The sequence below is a fragment of the Eptesicus fuscus genome, chromosome 10 (assembly GCF_027574615.1).
Source record: "Eptesicus fuscus isolate TK198812 chromosome 10, DD_ASM_mEF_20220401, whole genome shotgun sequence".
In the NCBI taxonomy this organism is placed as follows: Eukaryota; Metazoa; Chordata; class Mammalia; order Chiroptera; family Vespertilionidae; genus Eptesicus; species Eptesicus fuscus.
This window is the reverse complement of record NC_072482.1, coordinates 64145032-64171675: the sequence shown is the minus strand read 5'-3', so window position 1 is coordinate 64171675 and position 26644 is coordinate 64145032. Positions and strand designations below refer to the sequence as shown.

The following is a 26644-nucleotide window of genomic DNA, read 5'->3' as shown; positions in this document are numbered from 1 at the left end:
TTAATATGTAAAACCAGTCAGTGGCAGCTGTGTTAAGTAATTTATGTGGGAATAAAAATTGGTTTTATATTACTTTTGCTGTGGAAGATAACATTCCATAAGCTCATCGTATTTTTAATCTTGACTTAAGAAAAGTACTGCTGTGGCAATTTTTTAAATAAGAGTTACACTTATCTCTTTGCAAGGAGCTCTGTCTCTCCCTTCTGTGCCCTTACCCTCACACCCACCCTCCCCTCCCCAACTCCATCCACCCTTCCCCTAAGCCAAAGGCAAGTGTGAAATATAGAAACAGTTATGTCATGCTGTTATTTGGGGTATGCCTAATAAATGCCTCCTATATTTCAGAGGTGGTCTGAGGAGGTCAGCTAATGCAATTTCACTTTGATTGCTTATTTGAATTTTGGATGCAAAGAACCCTGAACCAATTGCCTGAATTTGTCATAATCCTAATTGAGTTAGCCACAGCTGCTTTATTAGGTTTAAGGTACTTCCAAGACTATATTGATTATTACAGCTCTTGATTATCTAATAACAATATTTATAAGACGCCCTCCTCACCAGCTCCATTTCCCTGACTCACTGAATGGGGACTGGTTTTAAATTTTCTCCTTTTCCAATCACAGTGTCCCTCTAATAGTTATCAGATTACTAGAGGCCCGGTGCACGAAATTCGTGCACAGTGGGGAGGGGGTGTAGCGGGAGGTGTTGTCCCTCAGCCCAGCCTGCAGTCTCTCCAATCTGGGACCCCTCAAGGGACCTTCATTTTTTCCTTCAAGAGTGTGGTGGAAAAACCCTAGATTACCTTCTTGGATTCTTATAACCCAAATTACCAAGAACACTGCAATTGGTGGCCTACAGGGAGCTTAGCCAATGAGTTGTCAGAAAAGGTATTTACTCTCAAAATGGTTTGGCTCAGTGGATAGACCGTGGGCCTGCAGACTGAAGGGTCATGTTAAGGGCATGTACCTGTTAAGGGCATGTACCTTGGTTGGAGGCATATCCCCAGTGGGGAGTGTGCAGGAGGCAGCTAATGGATGTTTCTCTCTCATTGATATTTCCGACTGTCTATCCCTCTCCCCTCTTCTCTGTAAAAAAAAAAAAAAAATCAATAAAAAATTTTTTTAAAAAGGTGTATCCTCTGCAGCTCATGCAGCCCCTGGGTTGTGTCCACTGGGCTAGGGGTGTGTCCCTGCCACCCAGTGGTGGCTGCCGGGGTCTCCACACACCCCAGAGGTCAGCAGCCATCCCCCTGTGGAGGGCGCTAGGCTTGGGGCATGGACACAATCTGCCACTTGGTGCTGGAGCTTGGAAAGCCTCTGGGGCTGGGTGGGAACATCCCCGTCTCCAAACGCCCCAAGGCCAGCAGCCAGCCCCACCATGGGCCCCAGGCTCGAGGCTTGCAGGGACCCTGGGCAGCATGCAGCGGTGGCCGCCAGGGTCTCGGCAAACCCAGGAGGCCAGCAGCAGCCCCTGGTCCTGGGCGCCTGGCTGGGGGCGTGGCCCCAAACCGCCGCTTTGTGCAGGAGCCTTTGCAAGCGGCTTGGGGAGGCCAGCAGCCAACCTTGACCATGGGCCTCAGGCTGGGGGCTTGCAGGGACCCTGGGCAGCACACAGTGGTGGCCGCCAGGGTCTCGGCAAACCCAGGAGGCCAGCAGCAGCCCCTGGTCCTGGGCGCCTGGCTGGGGGCGTGGCCCCAAACTGCCGCTTTGTGCAGGAGCCTTTCCAAGCCGCTATAACAACGCGGGGATGTTCCGCCAGCCAGGTTGCTTGGCGCCTACACCCATAGGCTCTGAGTGGCCAGGGGGCATTCTGGGACCCCTGCCGCTCAGGACCTAAGCACAGGCCTACAGGCTAGGAGCGGCCTGGGTCCGGAGGATGTTTCCTGGACCCAGGCCGCTCAGCGCCCACATATGCAAATTAACTGCCATCTTGTTCGCTCTGATTGGCTGTGGGCATAGCGGAGGTGCGGTCAATTTGCATGTTTCTCTATTATAAGGTAGGATAATGACATAGCAATATAAAGCAAGACCGTAAGCTGTTATGTTATCTAACAGATGTTATATATTTTTCTCCATCAATTCTTCTTGCCCCCTTTCAATGGACCCTTGTCATTACCATGACACATCTCCATTATGAACTCAAATACAAACATGGCATTCCAGAGCTCAACATCCTACACTGGCTCTTATTGTACATTCTTTTAAAATACATTTTTATTCATTTCAGAGAGGAAGGGAAAGGGAGAGAGAGAGAGAGATAGAAACATCAATGATGAGAGAGAATCACTGATCAGCTGCCTCCTGCATGCCCACACTGGGGATCGAGCTCGCAACCAGGCATATGCCCTGACCAGGAATTGAACCATGACCTCTTGCTTCATAGGTTGACGCTCAACTAGTGAGCCACTCTAGTCGGGCCTATTGCACATATTTATCGAGAGGTAGTATGAGAAAACTCTTGAACCAAAATGTGAAACTTGTTCCAGCTAAATGAAATAATCAAATGGGAACATTAACATTAACAGATGCCAAACCCAATAAGTTAATATTTTTTAAAAGTGCTTATATTTAACAGTTTGTATTACCAAAAGGAAATAAAATGGTCATATATTAACTTCTCATTCAAATGATTTATTAATCTTTTTAATAAAGTGTTTGAGAGCAGCCAGAATATGTCAAGCACCAGTCTAGGCAATAGAGATTTAACAGCAAACAAGATAGACCTGCTTTAGCCTTCATGGAGCTTACAGTCCGTGGAGGATACAAGCAGGTGAAGAGACAATGATGTCACTGTATGAAAGGGTCTTGGATTGGAGAGAACAGGGTTCTACATAATCTAGAGAAAGGACACCTAGACAAGAATTGTCAGACAAAACCTCCTGAGGAAAGTGACATCCAAGCTGAGACCAAGAAAAAGAGGAGAAATTAACCAGGTTGATTGGGATAGTGATCCAGGCAGAGGAGCAGTTCCAGGAACTGGAAGAAGCTATGAATGAATGAATGAATGGTGAATGAATGAGCAGAGGCAGGGTAGAGTGGAAACAGGAGACTGGAAAATAATCAGGACCCTAGTCACTCAGGGTCAGAGGTGGAAACGCAGGATGAGGGGCAGTTTGTTGACTTGAAGTGCCTGTGGTTATCCCAATGAGATTCCCAGGAGGCAGGATGAATATGGTCTAGGGACCGTGGTCAGCAAACTGTGGCTCACGAGCCACATGCAGCTCTTTGGCCCCTTGAGTGTGGCTCTTCCACAAAATACCACGGCCTGGGCAAGTCTATTTTGAAGAAGTGGTGTTAGAAGAAGTTTAAGTTTAAAAAATTTGGCTCTCAAAAGAAATTTCAATCGTTGTACTGTTGATATTTGGCTCTGTTGACTAATGAGTTTGCCGACCACTGGGACTCTAGTAGGTAACATGTGAGTATAAATAAGAAGTAGCTGCATTTCTTGAGATTTCTCAGTTTTCTAGGGAAAGTTTTTACTTTATCTCCTGTTACTTATTTATAATTCACCAAATGATATATCTATAGCTATCTTTTTTTTTTTCTTTTTTTTTTTTTTTTTTTTTTTTTTTTTTTTTTTAAATTTCTTTATTGATTAAGGTGTCACATACTTGTCCTCATCCCCCCATTCCCATCCCACCCCTCTCCCCACGCATGCCCCAATCCCCTGTTGAACTTAACCGTTGGATAGGCTTATATGCATGCATACAGGTCCTTTGGTTGAACTCTCCCCCTCCCCCCACCCTCTCCCTACCCTCCCCTATCCTCCCTCTGAGGCCCGATAGTCCGATCGATGCCTCCTTGATTCTGGTTCTGTTCTTGTTCCTCAGTCTATGTTGTTCATCATTTCCTCTAGATGAATGAGATCAAATGTCACTAGATATATACTAATAAGAACTGAATGTGAGACGAGCAATAATATTTATGCTGACAGGCAAATGAATCAATCTGTAGCGAGCTTCCCCCTGGACCAACAGTTCTTTTGAGACCCAATTTCGATGTCCATTAGTTCCTTATGTGTACATGTCAGCACTGACCCCTCAGCTCTGGATGGTGGACAAATGATGGTAATGGAGGTCCGACTCCCTCTGGTTTGGTCTCGGCCGAACCCAGGGGCACGGCGTCACCTGGACTAAGGGGCACGTGGCCTCACCCATACCCAAGGGGCGCGTGGTCTCACCCGGGCCTGGGACCCAGCCTCACCCGGATGGATCCAGGGGCGCACGGTCTCACCCGGACCCAGGATCTGGCTTCACCCGTACCCAGGGACGCTTGGCCTCTCCCAGACCCAGGGGCACGTGGCCTCACCCGGGCTTAGTTGCACAAGGCCTCACCTGGATCCAGGGTCACATGGTCTCACCCAGACCCAGGATCGTTTGGCCACTCCCATACCCAGGGCCACTTGGGCTCACCCGGGCCTAGGTGCACGAGGCCTCATCCGGATCCAGGGACGCATGGTCTCACCCGGACCCAGGGACGCTTGGCCTCTCCCAGACCCAGGGCCACTTGGGCTCACCCGGGCCTAGGTGCACGAGGCCTCACCCGGATCCTGGGACACATGGTCTCACCCGGACCCAGGGATGCTTGGCCTCCCCCAGACCCAGGGCCACTTGGGCTCACCCGGGCCTAGGTGCACGAGGCCTCACCCGGATCCAGGGACATATGGTCTCACCCGGAACCAGGGACGCTTGGCCTCTCCCAGACCCAGGGCCACTTGGGCTCACCCGGGCCTAGGTGCACGAGGCCTCACCCGGATCCAGGGACACATGGTCTCACCCGAACCCAGGGACGCTTGGCCTCTCCCCGACCCAGGGCCACTTGGGCTCACCCGGGCCTAGGTGCACGAGGCCTCACCCGGATCCAGGGACACATGGTCTCACCCGGACCCAGGGACGCTTGGCCTCTCCCAGACCCAGGGCCACTTGGGCTCACCCGGGCCTAGGTGCACGAGGCCTCACCCGGATCCTGGGACACATGGTCTCACCCGGACCCAGGGACGCTTGGCCTCTCCCAGACCCAGGGCCACTTGGGCTCACCCGGGCCTAGGTGCACGAGGCCTCACCCGGATCCAGGGACCCATGGTCTCACCCGGACCCAGGGACGCTTGGCCTCTCCCAGACCCAGGGCCACTTGGGCTCACCCGGGCCTAGGTGCACGAGGCCTCACCCGGATCCAGGGACACATGGTCTCACCCGGACCCAGGGACGCTTGGCCTCTCCCAGACCCAGGGCCACTTGGGCTCACCCGGGCCTAGGTGCACGAGGCCTCACCCGGATCCAGGGACACATGGTCTCACCCGGACCCAGGGACGCTTGGCCTCTCCCCGACCCAGGGCCACTTGGGCTCACCCGGGCCTAGGTGCACGAGGCCTCACCCGGATCCAGGGACACATGGTCTCACCCGGACCCAGGGACGCTTGGCCTCTCCCCGACCCAGGGCCACTTGGGCTCACCCAGGCCTAGGTGCACGAGGCCTCACCCGGATCCAGGGACACATGGTCTCACCCGGACCCAGGGACGCTTGGCCTCTCCCAGACCCAGGGCCACTTGGGCTCACCCGGGCCTAGGTGCACGAGGCCTCACCCGGATCCAGGGACACATGGTCTCACCCGGACCCAGGGACGCTTGGCCTCTCCCCGACCCAGGGCCACTTGGGCTCACCCGGGCCTAGGTGCACGAGGCCTCACCCGGATCCAGGGACACATGGTCTCACCCGGACCCAGGGACGCTTGGCCTCTCCCAGACCCAGGGCCACTTGGGCTCACCCGGGCCTAGGTGCACGAGGCCTCACCCGGATCCAGGGACACATGGTCTCACCCGAACCCAGGGACGCTTGGCCTCTCCCCGACCCAGGGCCACTTGGGCTCACCCGGGCCTAGGTGCACGAGGCCTCACCCGGATCCAGGGACACATGGTCTCACCCGGACCCAGGGACGCTTGGCCTCTCCCAGACCCAGGGCCACTTGGGCTCACCCGGGCCTAGGTGCACGAGGCCTCACCCGGATCCTGGGACACATGGTCTCACCCGGACCCAGGGACGCTTGGCCTCTCCCAGACCCAGGGCCACTTGGGCTCACCCGGGCCTAGGTGCACGAGGCCTCACCCGGATCCAGGGACACATGGTCTCACCCGGACCCAGGGACGCTTGGCCTCTCCCAGACCCAGGGCCACTTGGGCTCACCCGGGCCTAGGTGCACGAGGCCTCACCCGGATCCAGGGACACATGGTCTCACCCGGACCCAGGGACGCTTGGCCTCTCCCCGACCCAGGGCCACTTGGGCTCACCCGGGCCTAGGTGCACGAGGCCTCACCCGGATCCAGGGACACATGGTCTCACCCGGACCCAGGGACGCTTGGCCTCTCCCCGACCCAGGGCCACTTGGGCTCACCCAGGCCTAGGTGCACGAGGCCTCACCCGGATCCAGGGACACATGGTCTCACCCGGACCCAGGGACACTTGGCCTCTCCCAGACCCAGGGCCACTTGGGCTCACCCGGGCCTAGGTGCACGAGGCCTCACCCGGATCCAGGGACACATGGTCTCACCCGGACCCAGGGACGCTTGGCCTCTCCCCGACCCAGGGCCACTTGGGCTCACCCGGGCCTAGGTGCACGAGGCCTCACCCGGATCCAGGGACACATGGTCTCACCCGGACCCAGGGACACTTGGCCTCTCCCAGACCCAGGGCCACTTGGGCTCACCCGGGCCTAGGTGCACGAGGCCTCACCCGGATCCAGGGACACATGGTCTCACCCGGACCCAGGGACGCTTGGCCTCTCCCCGACCCAGGGCCACTTGGGCTCACCCGGGCCTAGGTGCACGAGGCCTCACCCGGATCCAGGGACACATGGTCTCACCCGGACCCAGGGACGCTTGGCCTCTCCCAGACCCAGGGCCACTTGGGCTCACCCGGGCCTAGGTGCACGAGGCCTCACCCGGATCCAGGGACACATGGTCTCACCCGGACCCAGGGACGCTTGGCCTCTCCCAGACCCAGGGCCACTTGGGCTCACCCGGGCCTAGGTGCACGAGGCCTCACCCGGATCCAGGGACACATGGTCTCACCCGGACCCAGGGACGCTTGGCCTCTCCCAGACCCAGGGCCACTTGGGCTCACCCGGGCCTAGGTGCACGCGGCCTCACCCGGATCCAGGGACACATGGTCTGCCTGGACCCAGGGGTGTGTGGGCTCTCCCAGACCCAGGGGCGCTTGGCCTCGCCCGGGCACGGGATCCAGCGTCATCCGGGTCCAGGGGCACTTGGCCTCACCCGGACCCGGAGTCCGGCCTCACCTGGACCCAGGGGCATGTGGCCTCACCTAGACCCAGGGACGTGAGGCCTCACTTATACCCAGAGGCGTGTGACCACACCCGAGCCCAGAGGCGCGCAACCCCGCCCGCACCCGGGTCTCAGTGGGGCCCCGTCTTCCCGATCCCAATTCCTGCCGGTCAATCCCCCCTCAGCAATTCCCCTGGCCATCCTTCCGGAGCTCCAGTATGGCTGCTGCAGAACTCGTCGGGCGGCGGCTCGGCGAAGCTCCGGTGCACCCGGTGCATGGCGGTGGGCCAGTCTGGCGTCGCTGTGTCGGCCCTTGGGTCTGCATCGGTGGCCGGTCGCCGAGCATGCGCACCTGGCCGCTTCCGGGGCGTTGAGATTCTTGACGGACTCGGAGGTCAGCAAGCGCGGAGTCTCCCACCCCATGTCTCATAGGGGCTCGTCTGTCCGTGCTTGGCTGCCAGTGGAGCCGTCCCCTCAGCCGGAGACCGCCGGGGGAACTGCGCCGAGCACGTTCCAGGCCGCTGTTGTATCGCCTGAGCCATAGTTCTTTTGTGTCGCCTGAGCTGTAGTTCTTAAAGTGTGGTCTTTGGGTCACCGGCAGCATCATCCCACATCCCCCTCTTTTATTCTAGTTGTAGAGCATCTACTCAGCCAGCCCTATGGTGGTCTTGGATGGTGTCTGCTCTGCTCTCTTGTCGTAGTCTCAAAGTTGTTGTGGTAGGCAACAATCAGGCTTCCGCCCTATGCCTCCATCTTGGTCCTCCTTTGTATAGTTAAGTCTTGATTGGTGTTGGTGTCACTGGGGGGGCTCTCTTTGTCTATAAAGGAAGAGTTGCTGTGCAGGAGATACGTTTATGGGCCGGGTCTTGGTGCAGCAAAGCTTTGGCGCTCACTGAATATTCCCGTTGAATGTGTCCCTTATGCACGTGGTTGAAATCTGGTGTCATCTCCCACAGACCACTAGATGCCCTCGTTTCTGGGTCTCCAATGGGGTGTAGATCAGCTACTGCCTTAGGCACTCAGCAAGGATTACAGCAAAAACTGTAGTTTCTTCCTCCTGTCTGAGTGGCCCTGGAGCAGTCCGACTAGAACAGCAGATTATCTGGTCCGCTGCCAGAGGGCAGTCCACCCACATGCATAAGCCGTTGCTTGGGGCGCAGGTGTGCCTGCAAGCCTTGCGGGGCAGGTCTTCAAGACGTGCAGGGCGGGTCCCAGGGCGGGGCGGGGTCTCAGGGCGCCAACAGGCCATGGTGTGGCGAGCCTCGATGGCTGTGAGTCTGGTCCTTCTGCCTTCCATGTATCTAAGTCCCCTCATTCCGCACTCCAGCGCAGCAAACACTGATTGCTGGGCGCACCTCTGCAAGAGTCCCGCCTCTCCCCGCAGGCATCTGGGTCTCCCGGGGTTCGCCAGAAGATGGGTTTCAGGGTGATGGAGAGCTAATCTCCCTTAGGTTTGGAACAAAAGCCCCTTTCCCCCGCCACCAGCCAGACCCACGCACCTCCACACCTCATCCCCTCCGATTTCGCTGGGTGCGAGGCAACAGAACAGCCTTTAACCTCCGCCGCCATCTTTTTCAAACTTCTCAATTTGTGCTTCTTAATCCCTTCATTTCAGTCAACTCTACTGAAGTCTAGCGCCGCCGGGAGGTGCACGGAAAGGGCGCCCGGGCCTCCGTCCGGTGCGCGGTACGCGCGTCCCGCGGAACCAGGCGCGTGAGGGCCGCGTGGCTGGGACGGGCGCTGGGCGGCCGCCGAGCTCCAGGCACCGCCATCGCCGTGTTCCGGACGTCGCCGCCGCGGCGTCCCCCCAATTTATACTTCTTAATCCCTTGAATTAAGTCAACTCTACTGAAGTCTAGCGCCGCCGGGAGGTGCACGGAGAGGGCGCCCGGGCCTCCGTCTGGTGTGCGGGGCACGCGGTCCGCGGCACCAGGTGCGCGGGGGCTGCGCGGCGGGGACGGGTGCTGGGAGGCCGCCGGGCTCCGGGCGCCGCCGCTGCGGCGGCGTCCCCAGCGTCCCGGGCCGGGCAGCCTGTGGGGGCGGCGGAGTTGCGAAAGTGAGTGAGTTTCCCAGGGTTTCGCCCGGAATGGGGTTCAGTGCAATCGGAGCCGGTGCTCAGCGCACTCCGGAGCCTTTATCTCCTTCCTGCCAGTGAACTCCGGCCAGGTCATCAGCCGCCCCCTCCTCTCCGGTTCCATCCTCCCCGCAGGCGCGTGTGCTCGTGTCTCCGCCCGTTTCTCCATACCTCAGGCTTTTACGGCTTCCCCGACTGTCCCCGTGGCCTTCTCCTTCCCCCCAGCTGTGGGCATTTCAGTCCGCCAGCTCTCCTGTGGTTCTGGACGATGTCCGTTCTGATCTCTAGTTGTATTTTTGAAATTGTTGTGCCCGGCTGCAGGTTAGGTGTTTAACCTATGCCGCCATCTTGGTTTCTCCTATAGCTATCTTAACAAATTTCAGAATTATATGCTTAAAACATTATCAATGAATTGAAGTTTTCCTATTCTACTGGCATGTCTTCAATTTCTCTGCACTTTTTTAACCAGAAATTGATATAATTAAAAATGTTGTGGCCTGCCATAAGGAAGTACAAAATGGAAAATATAAGGCTATAACATTATATTAGGAGTCAGTTCTGTGGAAGTTTAATTCCCCATGCTTGTCAAAAGTTGTTAAAACATTGCTTGCCTTTTTGAATATAAAATGAGGGCAGACATGTAGTAATATATCAAAAAATGACAGTTTGTCAAAGATGGCTTTCATGGGAGAATGTTCTGAATAAAATGTTTTCTTTTAAAAAGAACCCGACCTGTTTAACATTCCAAAGCAAACACAAAAGAACACAAAATGCCTGAACTTACTGCCAGTCACAATAGTCAGTTTCATTTACCCTTCAATACACTTTTTTATATTCCAAAAATTGTTCCCCCGAAAGAGTTATCAGTTTTATTCCATGATAACCCTGGTTTGAAGTAAAATAAAAGTAGCTCTGACCCTCCTTAAAATGGATTCTTTTCAGACTTCCTAGCACTTCTAATAGTATGAAGATGATATGGTTGGCTATGTCTACCGGTAGAGGCAATGTAATTATATGTGAAGCAACAATTCCCTTATCTATGAGGAACACTTGCTGCAGTTAACTGCATTTCAGTGGCTGGCAGATGAAATAAAGAATTAAAATCTCAAACTAGTTTCTCAGGTTGTTTTTTCTTTCCCCTAGCCATTTTAAAATCTTTTAGCCTAGGGGAAACGGTAGCCAGAAAAGAGCAGAAAAGAGATGGTATTTAAAGGCCTTCGCAAGACGCACAAAGCAGATGAGACTGTCTGTCTCCCCACTCTGGTTCCTCTCCATGGTGATTCCTCTGATGGTCCCAGTCCTTCGGACCTTGTGAGGATATCTAGAGTTAAGGTAATGACTGGTAACTTGAAACATTAAAATTAAAATCAATAGATCATTGTGGCTTTGATCGCAATCTAATATCTAAATGGGAGGGATATCTTTTTGTTACCTACACTCTTTGCAGAGAATGTGCCTAAGTCTAGCTCTTGGGTGTGAGTATCTATCATTCATTGTTTAGTGAAGCGGGGAGCAGGACTGAGAGAAACAGAAACAGATGGCAGTGGAGGTAATTGAGATACCGGGTAACTCGCAGGCATCCTGGTAGGCCACATAGCAGCACTAGTGTGAATGCAAGAGAAATATTCTACACAACTTCACTGGATGTGCGGGCTGAGTCTGACTTGACAGCCTGCTCAGAATTCAAATTCCTACAGGGCGGGCTGGGGTACAGAAGGTTTGAGCTCATGTCAGAGAATGGGGGCAACAGATTCCCCCAACTATAAGGGCTCATTGTAGAGTAAAAGGCCCAGGTTTTAATAAAATATTTGAAAATTCTGCACATATTGGCATGAGAGGGTATTAGTATTGGGGACAACAGATTTTTGGTATTGATAGGTAAGCCACCTCTTAATTAACTCACACTATTTTGCAAGGGAGACATATTTTTTGTGGTATTGGTGGTGGTTGTAAGCATTGAGAATGCCTTAGACTGCTTAGACCTCTGAGATGGAGAACTGGGGAGAGTGGGGTGCAGATCTGTGAAGTGAGGCTTCACATCCTGCCTCCATCACTTACTAATAATGTGACCCTGGGCAAGTACCTCAGCATGCCCAAGCCTCATTTTGTTCATCTGTAAAATGGGCCTAATAATATCACCTCATTCAGCATTTGGTTCAGTGTCTAATACATATTCAGTACCTAATAAACAGTAGCAATATCATTAATAAACAAATGTGCACAGTATAGCAGTTTTGCATATCAAGGGTTGAGGACATTCATAGATGTCACTTCTCACAGCACCAGAATCCCAACGCTGAATGTCTATGGTGAGTGTTTTTCAATATTCTCATGTTCTGTAGGCCAGGAAAAACAATTCTACATCACTAGCCCTTCTCTCTTGGTTCCTGTATATATAAACCATGCTGTTTGTCTAAATAGAAGTTAAACTGAGAACATTTCCTGGAAACACTTTCTGATTACATCATTAAACTGATTCAAAGAAAGTGAGCTTCAGAGGCTTGCTACACACATATGAATCACCTGCTAAAAACAGTGGTGCCTCCTGAATGTATTAAGGGCAAAATTTACTTACAAAATTGTGATTCCTTTATAGCTTAACCCAGTGGTCAGCAAACTGTGGCTCGCGAGCCACATGCGGCTCTTTGGCCCCTTGAGTGTTCTAACGCCACTTCTTCAAAATAGACTCGCCCAGGCCGAAAACTGACTTCTGCGCATGGGCCACAAAGTTTCAATCGCACTGTACGTGAGTGCCCGCACGTGGTATTTTGTGGAAGAGCCACACTCAAGGGGCCAAAGAGCCGCATGTGGCTCGTGAGCCGCGGTTTGCCGACCACTGGCTTAACCACTCATATCTTTGATTATAGACTATTATTGCCTGGTAGGTTAAAGGATCTCTCATATGTATAGAGGAAATATCAATTACATATATTTTATTCTACTATAGGATGGCCATGCCAGAGACCCACAGCCGTGCCCAATATAAATGGCTCAATATGAGTTCACAACTGAAACCAACAAAAGATGCAAACTGATTCTAATTCATTTTAATATAAAAATGTCACAGCACTTTTTGAGCTATTTTATAATTAATTTCAAAATAGATGAGGCAGTAACATCAAGGTTTAGCTAATTATGTTTAAATTAAATATAAGCATTTAAAATAACCATTATAATTAAATACAAGACTCAGGCAACTAATCATTAAAAGTAGAATTGTTAACTTGAGATTTATCATTCTGAAATCCCTTGTATTGCCTTTCTAATGCATTCTTTTCTCTATAAATGAGAGACAAAAGGTATCTCACTGAAGTCATACTTAGTAAAAGGTCAGGGTTGTCAATTTGATATTGAATCAGTGCAAAGAATCTGCTTTACTACAGTCTCCTAGATACAAAACTTCAGTTACTATTTGCTAAACCATGTCCAACTTGACTTACATCTTAGTTCTATAAACATCTTAGAATCATCCTAACTATTACAAAGTATTTATTACTGCCAAAGAAAATGGACATATTTTGTTTTTTAAAAAACATTTTTATAAAGGAGTCTCTGAGGAAGAAAAATCTAAATTTTGTGATTTAATTTTTTAAGTTAAAATAATTTATTACAACTTTAATACCATCTCACACCTGTCAGAATGGCTATCATCAACAAATCAGCAAATGACAAGTGCTGGCGAGGATGCGGAGAAAAGGAACCCTCGTGCACTGCTGGTGGGAATGCAGACTGGTGCAGCCACTGTGGAGAACAGTATGGAGTTTCCTCAAAAAACTAAAAATGGAACTCCCATTTGACCCAGTGATCCCACTTCTAGGAATATATCCCAAGAAACTAGAAACACCAAACAGAAAGGATATATGTACCCCTATGTTCATAGCAGCACAATTTACCATAGCTAAGATTTGGAAACAGCCTAAGTGCCCATCAGCAGATGAGTGGATTACAAAACTGTGGTACATCTACACGATGGAATACTATGCTGTGGTAAAAAAGAAAGAGTTCTTACCATTTGCAACAGCATGGATGGAACTGGAGAGCATCATGCTAGGCGAAATAAGCCAGAGATAAATATCACATGATCTCACTCGTTTGTGGAATATAATGAACAACATAAACTGATGAACAATAACAGATCCAGAGACAGAGAAGCATTGATCAGACCATCAAACCTCAGAGGAAAGGTAGGGGATGGTAGGGGTAAGGGGGAGAGATCAACCAAAGGACTTATATGCATGCATATAAGCCTAACCAATGGACACAGGCACCAGGGGGGTGAGGGAATGAATGGGAGGGTTGGGGGGGAGGTAATGGGGGGTTAAGGACACATATGTAATACCTTAATCAATAAAAAAAGAAAAAATGTTTTAAAGAATAATGAGGAATACAACTGAATAGCTTCATTTTATAAATATAGATATATACTCCAAACTTTATGTTTGTAAGAATATACAAGTATATTAATATAGTCAAATTTGTATATATGTTTGTATATGTTTAAAAAATAACCATTAGCTAGTTCTTATTCTGGAATATTATTCATTTAACATAAACCCTGACACATGGCAGGTGCTTAATCAATGTTTGCAAATTTAAAAATATATATACATATATGTTTTCCTATTATCTATTGTTTTCCTGTGGTCTGGGATTAGTACAAATGTTAAGAGTCTAAAAGTGAGCAGTGCCTTTCTGGGTGGAAGAGGGTGATTTAAAGGCAAGTTAGCTTGTTTTGCTCCTTGTACTAAACACCTGCAATTAATGATTGTCACATTGTTCTTGTGTTGTAAAACTGAACTAATTGAAGGTACTACCCTTAGGGGATGAATTCTACAGTGTAATAAATGTTGAGTGCCCTCTTGAGTTTAGCGTTTTAATTATTCATAATTATAATGATTTCTGTTTATTTGAGAACTTTAGAAATAATTCTAGTTTATCAAAAAACTCAGAAGCAGAGCAGTTGAGGCTTTGCTTTATTTTATGTTGAGGTCAACAGGCCTATGAACATGCCCAGACATTCTCAGGAACAATGGAGCCAGTTTACAGGTGGGCACTACTGATGTGTGCCATGTCCTGAATTAAATGGAGGCACTTATGTCTACTCGTTCTCTGATTTCCCTAGAAGTATTTGGGCAATGTTGGGATTGTGAGGAGAAGAGCTGACAAGGATTCATGTGGAAGAATTGGAAATAATGTAATGCAGTATGAACCGGAGAGGAGAACAATAGATATGATAGCTGGTTATTAACCAAGTGTATAAGTTTTTAAGGTCTTTCCTCTTCTTAAGAGGTTGTGTGTGTGTTTGTGCTTGGTGTTTGCTTTGCACCCTAAATATATTTGCACACAAGAGACCCAAGTAAAATATGGGTATTCAAGATAAGTATTCTGGCCATTTTGGACTAGAATAATTTTTATGTCTACTATATTCAAATATATACTAGTGATAACAATATATTGGGATTGGGCTCCTACAATCTATTCAATGTCATATACATTCTTAATAACAGCCTGAAATAATGAAATCCTACTTTTAAAAAAAAAGTTTGGCATTGCAAATTTGTTTCATTGCAATCTGTTTCATTTTCCCCATCTTTTTCTATCCATCTACCCAACACTTTAATTTTAGAGCCAAATATGTACTTTGCAGTTAGAGAATTACTCAGGTTTTCTGATAATCTATTCAATTTAGGAAACAGCAGCAATTGTTTAATATATTCAAGTAGTAGCAAAGGTAAGAATGATTGATATGGATAATAACATCCTATAAAAAGGTCTGTCTGGAGGCACGCAATATTAGCAATTTTAAGGAGAGTACATTTAACCACTCTCGCCTAAAAAGCTCAGCATAACCAAGGTCCTGCTACAAGAACATTATCTGAAAGTACATATGAGTATGTCTCTGATGAAAGGGAATGAACAATTACATAATCCAGGGTTAGGCTCAAATGTGAGCTCTGCTCTCATCAGCAAATTGTTTACTAAAGAGACTGGAAGTACCATTTTAAAAAAAGAAATGTTCTGATCATCCACAATATATCTCTCCTTCCCAAAGCCATATTTTTAACCAGCGCTACTAAGAAGGCAGGGGTGGGGGAGACTAATTGGAAACTCACGTTGTCTCTGCCTCTACCCTCAGGTGCTGACAAGCAGGGAGCAAGCCCAAAAGACAGGCCGTAGGGAAGGAGAGGCCATGGAATATCCACCAACCAGATAAGCATCGCTGGAACAACCGGGAAGTGTCTGAATGTAGGTATGTGCACTGAAGACTTCCGTGTGCGTCTGCGTGTCATACACCCCCGTCCCATCAGCCTTTTGAAAGCACTGCTTGGCGTCCTGGCGTATGTGTGCACGTGCACAAGGCCCCACAGAAACCCCGGGCAGCCCTGCAGCAGGAAGTCCTCTTCATTCTCTTGGGCTTTTAAATCATCCTACAACGTGACTTACACTGCCTCCTGCTCTCTAGCCTCAGTGTTCCCATGTGGAAAGCTTCCTCCCACGGACACTGAACACAGAGTGTGTGTCCTTGCTCTCCCCACGCTCTGACCATCTGAAATAACTCCCAATTCCTCTTGGCTGGTTTTAGTTCTGGTTTCCCTCCAAGACCTAAGTCAAGTTCCACCTCCACTACAAATTCTTGCTGCTTTCTCCGTCCCCAATATTTGCTTTTATCCAAACTTTTATAGCATGTGTAGTTACACCCTTTCTCTGGCATTTGACAACTTGATCCACATACTGCTTTTTTTCTCCTTATGCATATGTCCTGTGTCCTCAGTGCACCTGTTTATTTCTGGAAAGGCAGGATCTGCCACATTCTTTTTATTTATTTTTTTTTTATTGCTTAAAGTATTACAAAGAGTAGTACATAGGTCTCCTTTTTTTTCCCCATTGACCTTCCTCCAGCCTCCCCTACCCCCCGCCCCAGTATCTTGCGTCCATTGGTTATGCTTATATGCATGCATACAAGTCCTTCGGTTGATCTCTTACCTCCCCCCGCACCCTAACCCTCCCCAGCCTTCCTGCTGTAGTTTGACAGTCTGTTCGATGCTGCTCTGCCAGAGCAGCAGAAATGGGCATGTAATGAGCTGTGATGATGAAGTGAGGCAACAGAGGGCAGGGGTGAAGAACACAGGGCCTGAAGCCACACTGCCTAAGTTTGAGTTCCCGATCAGCCAATTACTAGCTGGGTGCTCTGGTCAAGGTTGTTTGAAAAAAAACTTCCTGTGCTTTAATGTCTACATCTCTAAAATAGGAGTAGTAATTCTACCCATCTCCTTGAGTTGTTGTAAAGTTCAAATGAGCTAACAAATTTTAAAAGGCTTAGAATATCTAATACACATAAAACACTCAAAAAATCATTACCTAGTTACTACTGTAGACACAGTAATATTCCATCTCAGTTTTCTCATAATGCTATAAAATACCGTTATCACCATCCTACAAACAGGAGCCCTGTGGCCCTGAGAGGTGGTGAATATTACTAGCAAGTGAATAAAATATATTCACTTGCCATCAAAGAGTAAACTACAAAATTTATAAATTTTAAAATCATTTTATTCTATTTTAACTTATTTTGGAGAATTTACCAAGAGCTCTGTTAAACTTGGCAGACTAGCCTTCTTGGAATCTCTTCATTTTCTAGGAAATCATCAAGTCTTGTTCTTGTCGCTGCCAAAATTCCTTGGCCGCTGCTGCTTCATTAGTGCATCTGTAGCACTGAGCACTGCGCCGGGATGTAGTAGATGATTGATAAATCCTCGGTTAAATTAAATTTTGTCACCCTGCTGATACATTAAGTATACTCTGCCCTCCTGGCCCACCGCTTAATTACAGAGTAGCTTTAGAAATCCTCTGTGGACCTAAAGAAACTACCTTCAGGTAAAATATTTCCATGAGAAGGGATTGGAAGAACTAACATTTTTGAATGCTTATCTTATTATAGGTTTGTTGGGGTGTCCTTTTTTACTTTGTGAACATTATTTCATTTAATCTTCAAAATACCCTATGAAGCAGGGATTGTTACGCCCCATTTACCAACCAAAAAGCTAAAATTCAAATAGTTTAACCAACATATTTAAAAATCACACAACTGGTGGGAAAGAATTTCCAATGTAAGTCTAACCCAAAGACCAAGAAATGATGAGGCAGTAATGGGGTAAAGTGAGGCTCAGATTCAGTCATGAGGCAGATCCTCTTGACACAACTTCAGGTGATGCATGTGCCTCCTTATGCCTCAGTTTCCTCAGTTATTTTGAGTATCAAAATATTTTATTTGTAAATAGCTTCAAAATTATCATTGATACTATAGACATAAGCTATAATTATGGGTCTGGTGAACATAAACACTCAAACAGGTAAGAAGTCCCCAAAAGGTTTGAATTCCCTAGCAGGTGATGGGAGGAAGGTGGAAGCAATGAAAGGAAGTAAAGACCGAAGACAAAGAAATGCCATGCCTGTGGAATCATCTGGGGGCAGATCTAGAAGAGATTACTGTAGCACCAGTGCTGATTCAAGGCTGTTCAGTTGTCAGTTATCCTTATAATATGTTAGATCATGTTTTAAAATGTAGCTATAATGGCCACAATTACTAAACCAAACACTGGATATATAGGACAAAACATTGGAAATCAGGACTGTTGTATATGCAGCCATGTATCTAGTATAAGGGATGGTTGTGTGGCAAGCTACTCATCTGAAGGATTAAGAGTAATATTATCCTTAAATACATGGTTCTAAAACTACCTGTGTACCATAGGGGGTGGGAGTGGGCTGGAAGAGGTTAATGGGGGGAAAGGGAGACATATGGAATACTTTCAACAATAAAGATATTTTAAAAACAAAGATCAAAAAATAAAATAAACTACATGTGTACCTCCCAGAGTACCTAAAACCCCTAAGGGCCTCAGTGGGATACTTGAAACAATTTCTTCAAAAGTTTTTCATAGAAATTAATGGCACTTCATTTGTTGCCGATGTCTTGTATTGAAGGGAAGTAGATGTATTTTATGAGTTAATAAACTATGGCACACATTTAGTTAATAAACTAAATAACCATATGCCTCACTTATTATGATAGTGTTATAAAACTGTAAAGTGCTTTCCATTTCTTAGCATTTAATTACATCCCTACTGAGTTTATAGAATAATGAATCTCATCATATGACCTATTGCATGTATTTAGATTTAAGGAAGTTATCTATATAATAAAAGCCTAAGCAACCGTTACGGCAGGACGACCAGAATGACCAGTCACTATGATGCGCACTGACCCCCAGGGGGCAGACACTCAACGCAGGAGCTGCCCCCTGGTGGTCAGTGCGCTCCCACAGAGGGAGTGCTGCTCAGCCAGAAGCCAGGCTCACGGCTGGTGAGCGCAGTGGCAGTGGCGGGAGCCTCTCCCACCTCTGCGGAAGTGCTAAGGAGCAGCGAGCCAAGCGATAAGGAGTGAGCAGGCAGGTAGTAAGGAGCGAGGCATCCGGACTGTGAGAGGGCACAGGCTGGGCTGAGGGATCCCTCCCCCAGTGCATGAATTTTGTGCACCGGGCCTCTAGTTTACTATAAGAATATACCCATATTCTTTCTTTTCCTTTGTTTACATGATAAATTCCAGAAACCATCTACCGGATTTTTTTTAAATTGTATTTTAACTTGATTGAGAACAGGCAACCTAGCTGATATTTTAAACAGTATTGAAAAAATCAAAGAGAAATTAAGAAACCACTTTCGTAAGTGTCTTTTGTCAAAGCTTGCCTAGAGGAAGCCTCCACTTCCAAGATCTATGGCTGAGATGGAGAATCTATGATCAATTGCTCAATTGCATCTGACCAATTTTAACTGTCAAGTATTTTGAAAAATATAGCCTATGACAATAACACATTTAACCTATTATAATAGCCTCTTTAATATTTGAACTTTATCATTATTGTTAATTATTAAGCACCTTGATGGTGGAATGGCTTGTAAGGATAATGATTGGTGTAATGGAGCAACAAATGGCTAATTTGAGGAATATTTTTAGAGTGTATTCCTTATCTATATATATAAAAGCCAAGCGACCGGAATGACTGATCACTATGACACACACTGCAGAAGCCAACGGGTCCGATTTGCCCCAATCAGCCCTCCCAACCTCTCATGGCCCCTCCTCCCAGCCAGCCCTACCACTGACCCTCCCCCCTCTGATCAGGGGCGGGCCAGGCGGCCAACTGCCTGTGGCCCCCCGCCCCCACTGGCCCGGCCCCTATTGGCCCCCCCACATCCCCTCACCCTGTGCCGGCCCAGCCTGATCAGCAGGGTGGCTGGCCAGACCCCACCCATGCATGAATTCATGCACTGGGCCTCTAGTAAATTATAAGTCACTATACAAATATTTATAAAAATAATTTTTACAATACCAAATTATGTTTTTTTGCAAAGTAGTGAAATATAATAGAGAAAAATTTTCCTACTTCTATTACTTAAAAAATATTTGTGAACATGGGTTCTTCAATATATAGCAGGATGGTACCTGTCCAGGACAAGACTCATCCTATATAATAAAAGCCTAATATGCAAATTGTCCCCTCGGTGGTGGTTCAACTGGGAGACTGGGAGTTTGACCACTTGCTATGACATGCGCTGACCAGGGGATGGAGCGGAACATGGCAGGCATTGGCGATGCAGTGCTGGCAGTGGGCGGCAGTGGAGGCACTGCCATCCCTGATGGGCCCCGACGTGAGCAGAACCGCGGAGGGATGGTGGAGCAGGTGAGCAGGCAGTGCCAGGCCAAGGCAGGTGCGAGCGGGGGCCCGATCGCCCCCGCCAATTGCCCCACAGATGGCTACCAGCAGCAGGGGAAGGGGCCACTGCCCAGCTCCCAGGTGCTGAGGGAGCCAGGCAGAGGCCTGATCGCCCTGCCAATCGCCCTGCAGACAGCAACCAGCGGTGGCAGCAGGGGATGGGGCCACCGCCCTGCTCCCAGGCCACAGTGGGTGGGGCTACCACTTGGCTCCCAGGCACTGAGGGAGAAAGGGCAAATAGCAATATTAAAATATTTCTTCTAATTATTTCCCTTTCAATGTGCACGAATCCATGCACTGGGCCACTAGTAAGAATTATAAAATCTGCTATTCATAGAGTGCCCGTTCTGTCCTAGACCCTTTAAAGCTACCAGACTGCTGTACCGATTTTTCGGTAATTTCCGAATCTGCCGCTATATCGCTGTACCTAATTTTCGGTACTTTGCCTAGACCTATTTTCTACAATGTCTCCAAGTTCCATCTTATTCTAACCACTTGTTTGAATGTAACTAACATTTATCTAATGTAACTAAGATTTTTTCTCTTTAATGCTCAGGAGCCCAGGTATAGGGGACAGTTAGGTTCAGAGCCTCAGGTCTGGTAGGTTTAAAATAGATCATTCTTAGTCTTCAGAATGTCCCTGCAAGGATATTTTGTTTTCCTTATATGTCCTCCTATATAACTGGGGTTCAGATAGGTTAAGAAATAGTTGAGTAAACCAATAAAAAGGTAGTACCACAATTCAAACCCAGATTTTGAGACTCCTGTGCTCATGCTTTTAACTATTAGGGAAGCCATTTGCCTCCATAGAGGATGGGAGGTAAAAAGTTAAACACACACACACATACATACAATAATAATAGCTACAATTTATTAATGTGCCATGTACTGGGCTAGGTGTCCTAAGTTCCTTACCCTAATATACAGCTTAAAAGAGACTCCAACTCAGATTTTCAAATGAATTGGATATTAGCATTCCCATTGTCCCTGTGAGATATTTAATTACTGACATAAGATGGCACACCTGATAAGTAGCAAAACTGGGTTTCCAACTCAGGTCTTGTCGAGTTCAACATCCATGTTTTTTCTAAGAATATTATAAGCTAAAATATAAAACTTTTATAAACTAAAGACTCTGGACTGCTGCATACTTATATTTTTTTCTCTGAATGTCTTAAACTGATTTCAGTTTTATTTAGAAATTATTGAACTTTCTGTTAGTAAGGAACTTTCGGAAAATTAGTACTAATTCAATAAATATGCACCACTTTGTGTTTATCCTAAGGTGCTCAAGTTTACATCAAAGTCAGATTTTAACATTATAACTCTCATGTGCTCAGCTTATATTTTACAATCTAGAATTCTACTAAGAACTTAAAAATTAAAACGGGTTTATGAAACTCCAGAAAACCTCCCCTCATGCATAAATTGCTGTTCTGAATACCGCAAGTTACAAACACAACTATCTTTCATCCTAATCTTACGAGAAGCCTAGAGCAGCATTTTGCATTCATTCATTAAACAAGTATCACTGATTGCCCACTATTTTCATAACTGTATGCTAGGGAGATTGGCAGAGAATAAGAACGCAGACCCTGACCTCAAACAGCTTTATAAATTAATTAGGGGAAAAAGACATGGAAACCATTAAGCAACAAAACTTGAAGTTAAGCCAAAACCGGTTTGGCTCGGTGGATAGAGCGTCGGCCTGCGGACTGAAAGGTCCCAGGTTCGATTCCGGTCAAGGGCATGTACCTTGGTTGCGGGCACATCCCCAGTGGGGGGTGTGCAGGAGGCAGCTGGTCGATGTTTCTCTATCATCGATGTTTCTAACTCTCTATCCCTCTCTCTTCCTCTCTGTAATAAAATCAATAAAATATATATTAAAAAAAAAAAAAAAAAAAAAAAAAAAAAAAAACTTGAAGTTAAGTAACATGGGAACAGTGAAATAAACTGTGTTTAATGAAAAAGAAGAAGGAAAAAATAAGACTCCTACAATTTCATGGCTGGAGGTGCTGACTATGGGTTAAAGAAGTGAAAAAGGCTTCACAGAAAAAGGCCACTGTCTAGACAGAGAGGATGGACGGCACTGGCCAGGCAGGCACTTGGGGTGGAGGCGGCCGGCAGCAGGTGCATTTATTATCCTGAAGGCTTGTTCAAGGGAACTGGAAAAGACAAGATTGGAAAAGGAGGTGAGCCCAGATAGCCAGAGGCTCTGATTCCAGCTAAAGACTCTGGCCTTTGGCCTCAAGGTGATGAGAGTCATTGAAAATTTTTGAGCAGGGAAATGACATAATTAAACAGTGCTTTAAAAAAAAGATAAATTTGGCAGAACTGGGCAGAATGAATTTGTACAGAGAGAACAAGAGCAAAGAAACTACGGCAATAATTCAGTTCTAAGGTGATGAGGTTTTGGATAAAAGTGACAGTGGGACCAGAAGGAAGAAAATAAATGCGAGAGGTAGGGCAAAGAAAGACGAGAGAAGGCGATGACTAGATATAGGAGAGAAAGACACAAAATAATTAATTTTAAATTCTGTTTGGGAAGTTATATCGTTTACAAATTTTGTTTTCGAATTAATTGGACATCATACATAATATTCGTGTTCTGAGACACCACTGGATTCCAGGAAGGCCTTGCTTTTATTCAATGTAGCTTTTTTTTCTAGGCAAATTTACAGTGAAATCCTGCTCCCAAAGAGATAATACTTTTATAAAAATGCCTGAGAAAATATTTGTAGCTTTATGTTATAGTAATAATAATACAGTTATAGGATGGCAGAATGCTTAGATGAGTGATGTAAATTGAGCTAAATGATGATGTTCAATTTGTTTCCAAAATTCTAATTTATTGATTTAGCTATTGTTATGTTTTCTACCAAAGTGACTTTTAAAAACTGTTTATTGGTTGTCTACATTAGATCACTTTTACAAGTATGTTGATATGATTCTCTAGCAGTTTGGATATATTTGGTGCTTCCTCCCAGGATAAATCCCATTGTCTTCAAAATGTCCGTGTTTAATTATTGTACTTGATGGGAAAACTGAGCCATAAAGAAAGTGAATTAATGATTTATTATGGGTAGTATGAGAGCTGAAGAATTTATCTTTCCTTTAGGTCCAGTGGACTTCATTGATCAAATAAGACTAGAAAGAAAGAAATATTTTTTTTGGTTATTTAGGTTTGGTAAAAATACCCAGCGCCAGGCAAATACAACCTTGTTCCTCAGAACTCTCTCTCTCTCTCTCTCTCTCTCTCTCTCTCTCTCTCTCTCTCTCTCTCTCTCTCTCTCTCTCCATTGAATTACTGTGATCTATATATGTATCAGTAATTTTAAAAAGCAGGTGTCACTTTAATATTACTTAGATACTGTTTTTAATGCATCAAGTAAAACATATTGTGGCTTCCAATATTAATTCATTCTCCACTTAGCATTGTTAAAAATATTTATGATCTGCTAGAGAGCAAAACATATTGTTATCCATTTCCCCCTGCTTTGATAAAAAGCATTCTTCAGCTGTTTTCTAGGAACAAAAGTTGTCAAAGTTTGATGGTAATTTATGTTGTCAGTGCATTAAGTTGATTTTATGGCAGCCAACACAACTATTGTCCATTTATGAAACCAAGGATCACTCTAGGTCTCCACAAAGGCCATTTGATACCTGCCCTCTCATTTGACTGACCTTGAGGGAAGTTGAGTTTGGTAATTTATGGCAAACACCATCTAGAAGACCTATTTGCAAGATTCACTGTCATTTAGTGCTAAATGATCATTGCTGAGTCCAGGGACAATCTGAGCTCCTGACAGAGCAATCCCATAAAAAATATTGCCTACCCACCCAGGTGTCCTTTCCAATTATCTGAAGTAGGAATTAATACTTTTAAAAGCTGCTAGTTTTTGAAAGGTTATTACAATTTATTCCAGCAGTTTCTTTTGCACATTATGATGAATTAGTTTATTAGGCCATTATTTTCCATGTCAGCTTTTTAGAAGATTGAACCATAATGTTGAAACATTAGTGTGAATGGCAAACATACTATTTTACAGCTGAGTAATATATTTCTTTGAGAAAAATGTGCTCCGTTTTTAATAACAGGTAATTTTATGTTTATGTTCACTAATGCTGTTGTCAGGTATTATTTATTTCTGTTTGGTAAGAACTGGAGAATTTTCTTTCAAAATGTTAATGGTGGCCTAGACAGATTTTAGAGTCATAGTAAGAATATATTACTTAAAAGTACAAATTATAAATTGTGTTTTTCCCTGAAAGCTAATATTTTGTAAGGTTTCCTTGACACCAATTTAATACATGATTATTTCCAGGGAGAGTTATACTCTTGTCTTAATTTTTTTTTCTCTAAATATAGTGGACCGAGTAGGGAAGGGATGGTTCATTTTTCTAAGGTCTTAATGACTTTCAAGCTTTTATTTAATAAATATTCTTTAACTGAAATGATTTGTTGCTTCAGAGATCATTTAGTGATATTCTATCATATATAGGTATTTTGTAAACAATAATAATAATTAGCATTTGATAGAGATTTATTTTTCAGTCATTGTTCTTCATTATATGTCTACTAAAATAGTAAAGCAGTATAGGTAACCTCCTATTTACCAAGTATTTAAAAATACCTCTATGTGGGAAAGATTAATTAGAAGTACTTACTCTAAAGAGCATTCAGTGTACTATATTTTTATTCAGATAGCAAATATTTTTGAATGCCTAATACCTGCCAGGCATTATAAAACTGTGTGCAGTGGGACATGGCCATAGCAACAGTTTAGGCATTCAATCTTTTTATTTCTGTTAAAGTTATTTGTGTAGATACAGTTTTTACAAAATATAGTTCCACAAAATTCTGAATTTTGAGTAAGCTAAGCATCTAAGCAAATTCGGTAACACTTTGAAAGGTTTATATTTGCTTCCTCCAATACAACAAATGCTTGCCAAAGGAAATATTGTTTTTGTTTTCTCATCAAACACATTTGTTTCTGTAGCAAATGGTTTCAAAACTGAAGTATTTGTTTTTGTTGATATGACTGAAACAAATGTTAGTTTTAGCAGAATTAAGATTTGAAGCATTCCATAAATTTTTCACATTGTGTCAGAGAATTTTTTATAATGTTTGAAGTTAATAATGAGAATTCCAAAGTTTCTTCTTTTGAGGGAAAGAATAACATACACACAGAAAAATGCACACATAATAAATATACAGCTCAATGGATTGTCACAGAGTAAGCACACGGATATAACCAGCACTCAAATCAAGATAGGAATCACCAACATTCCAATAAACAACCTTGCTGCCCCTTCCAGTTAATCACACACCACCCTCCACCCCCAGTAACCATTCTTCTGATTTATGACATCATAGTTTACATTAGGCTGTTTCTTGAAATTTATAAGATTGCAATGAAATTATTACTTCTTTTGCTAATGTTTCTGAGATTCATCCACGTGGTTGGATTCTGTTGTACTTTGTTGACATCAATACATGGTATATTCCATTGCTTAAATGTACCATATTTTATTTTCCTATTCTATTGATGATCACTAGATTGATTTCTGTTTGGGGTTTGGCCAAAAAAAATTGTCTGAGCATTACATATACATCTATTCATACAGGTTGGGGCAAGAGTAGGTTTACAGTTGTGAGTACATGAAACACTTTACTCTTATATTATTATTTATTAACTAGAGGCCCGGTGCACGAAATTTATGCACAGGGGGAGAGGGTCCCCTCAGTCCAGCCTGCACCCTCTCCATTCGGGAACCCTTAGGGGATGTCCAACTACTGGTTTAGGCCCAATCCCAGGGATCAGGCCTAAACCGGCAGTCGGACATCCCTCTCACAATCCTGAACCACTGGCTCCTAACCGCTCACCTGCCTGCCTGCCTGATCGCCCTTAACTGCCCGCCCCCCCCCCCCACCAGCCTGATCACCCCTAACCACCTCTGCCTGCTAGCCTAATTGCCCCCAACTGCCACACCCCCATTGGCCTGGTCACCCCTAACTGCCCCCCCACTGGCCTGGTCACCTCTCACTGCCCCCCCCACCGGCCTGGTTGCCCCTAACTGCCTCCCCGCCCCGCCGGCCTGGTCACCCCTAACTGCCCCCCATGCCAGCCTGGTCACTCCACGCAGCCTGCTGTTCGGTTATTTGGTCGTCCCTCACTAACCCTTCTGCTGGCCTGGTCGCCCCTAACTGCCACCCCTGCTGGCCTGGTTGCCCCTAACTGCCGCCCCTGCTGGCCTGGTCACCCCTAACTGCCCGCCTCTGCTGGCCTGGTCGCCCATAACAGCCCCCCTCTGCCAGCCTGGTCGCCCCTAACTGCCGCCCCTGCTGGCCTGGTCACCCCTAATTGCCCCCATCTGCTGACCTGGTCACCCCTAACTGCCCCCCTTGCCATCCTGGTTGCCCCCAACTGCCCCACCCACAGGCCTGGTTGCCCCACGCAGCCTGCTGTGCAGTCGTTTGGTCATCCTTCACTAACCCCCCCTGCCAGCCTGATTGCC

The 26644-nt window shown here is 46.2% G+C and overlaps 1 protein-coding gene across 2 annotated transcripts in view; it reads left to right on the top strand.

Moving 5' to 3' along the window:
- HS3ST5 (heparan sulfate-glucosamine 3-sulfotransferase 5) overlaps positions 1 to 26644 on the top strand; it is a 249101-nt gene that overhangs the window by 128903 nt on the left and 93554 nt on the right. The window contains exon 3 of one of the 2 annotated variants that reach the window (XM_028140429.2): positions 15487 to 15596. The gene's annotated coding sequence lies outside the window, so the exon portion shown is untranslated. Of the gene's footprint in view, positions 1 to 15486; positions 15601 to 26644 lie in introns of both variants that reach the window. The other variant, XM_008160424.3, reaches the window with a different exon arrangement.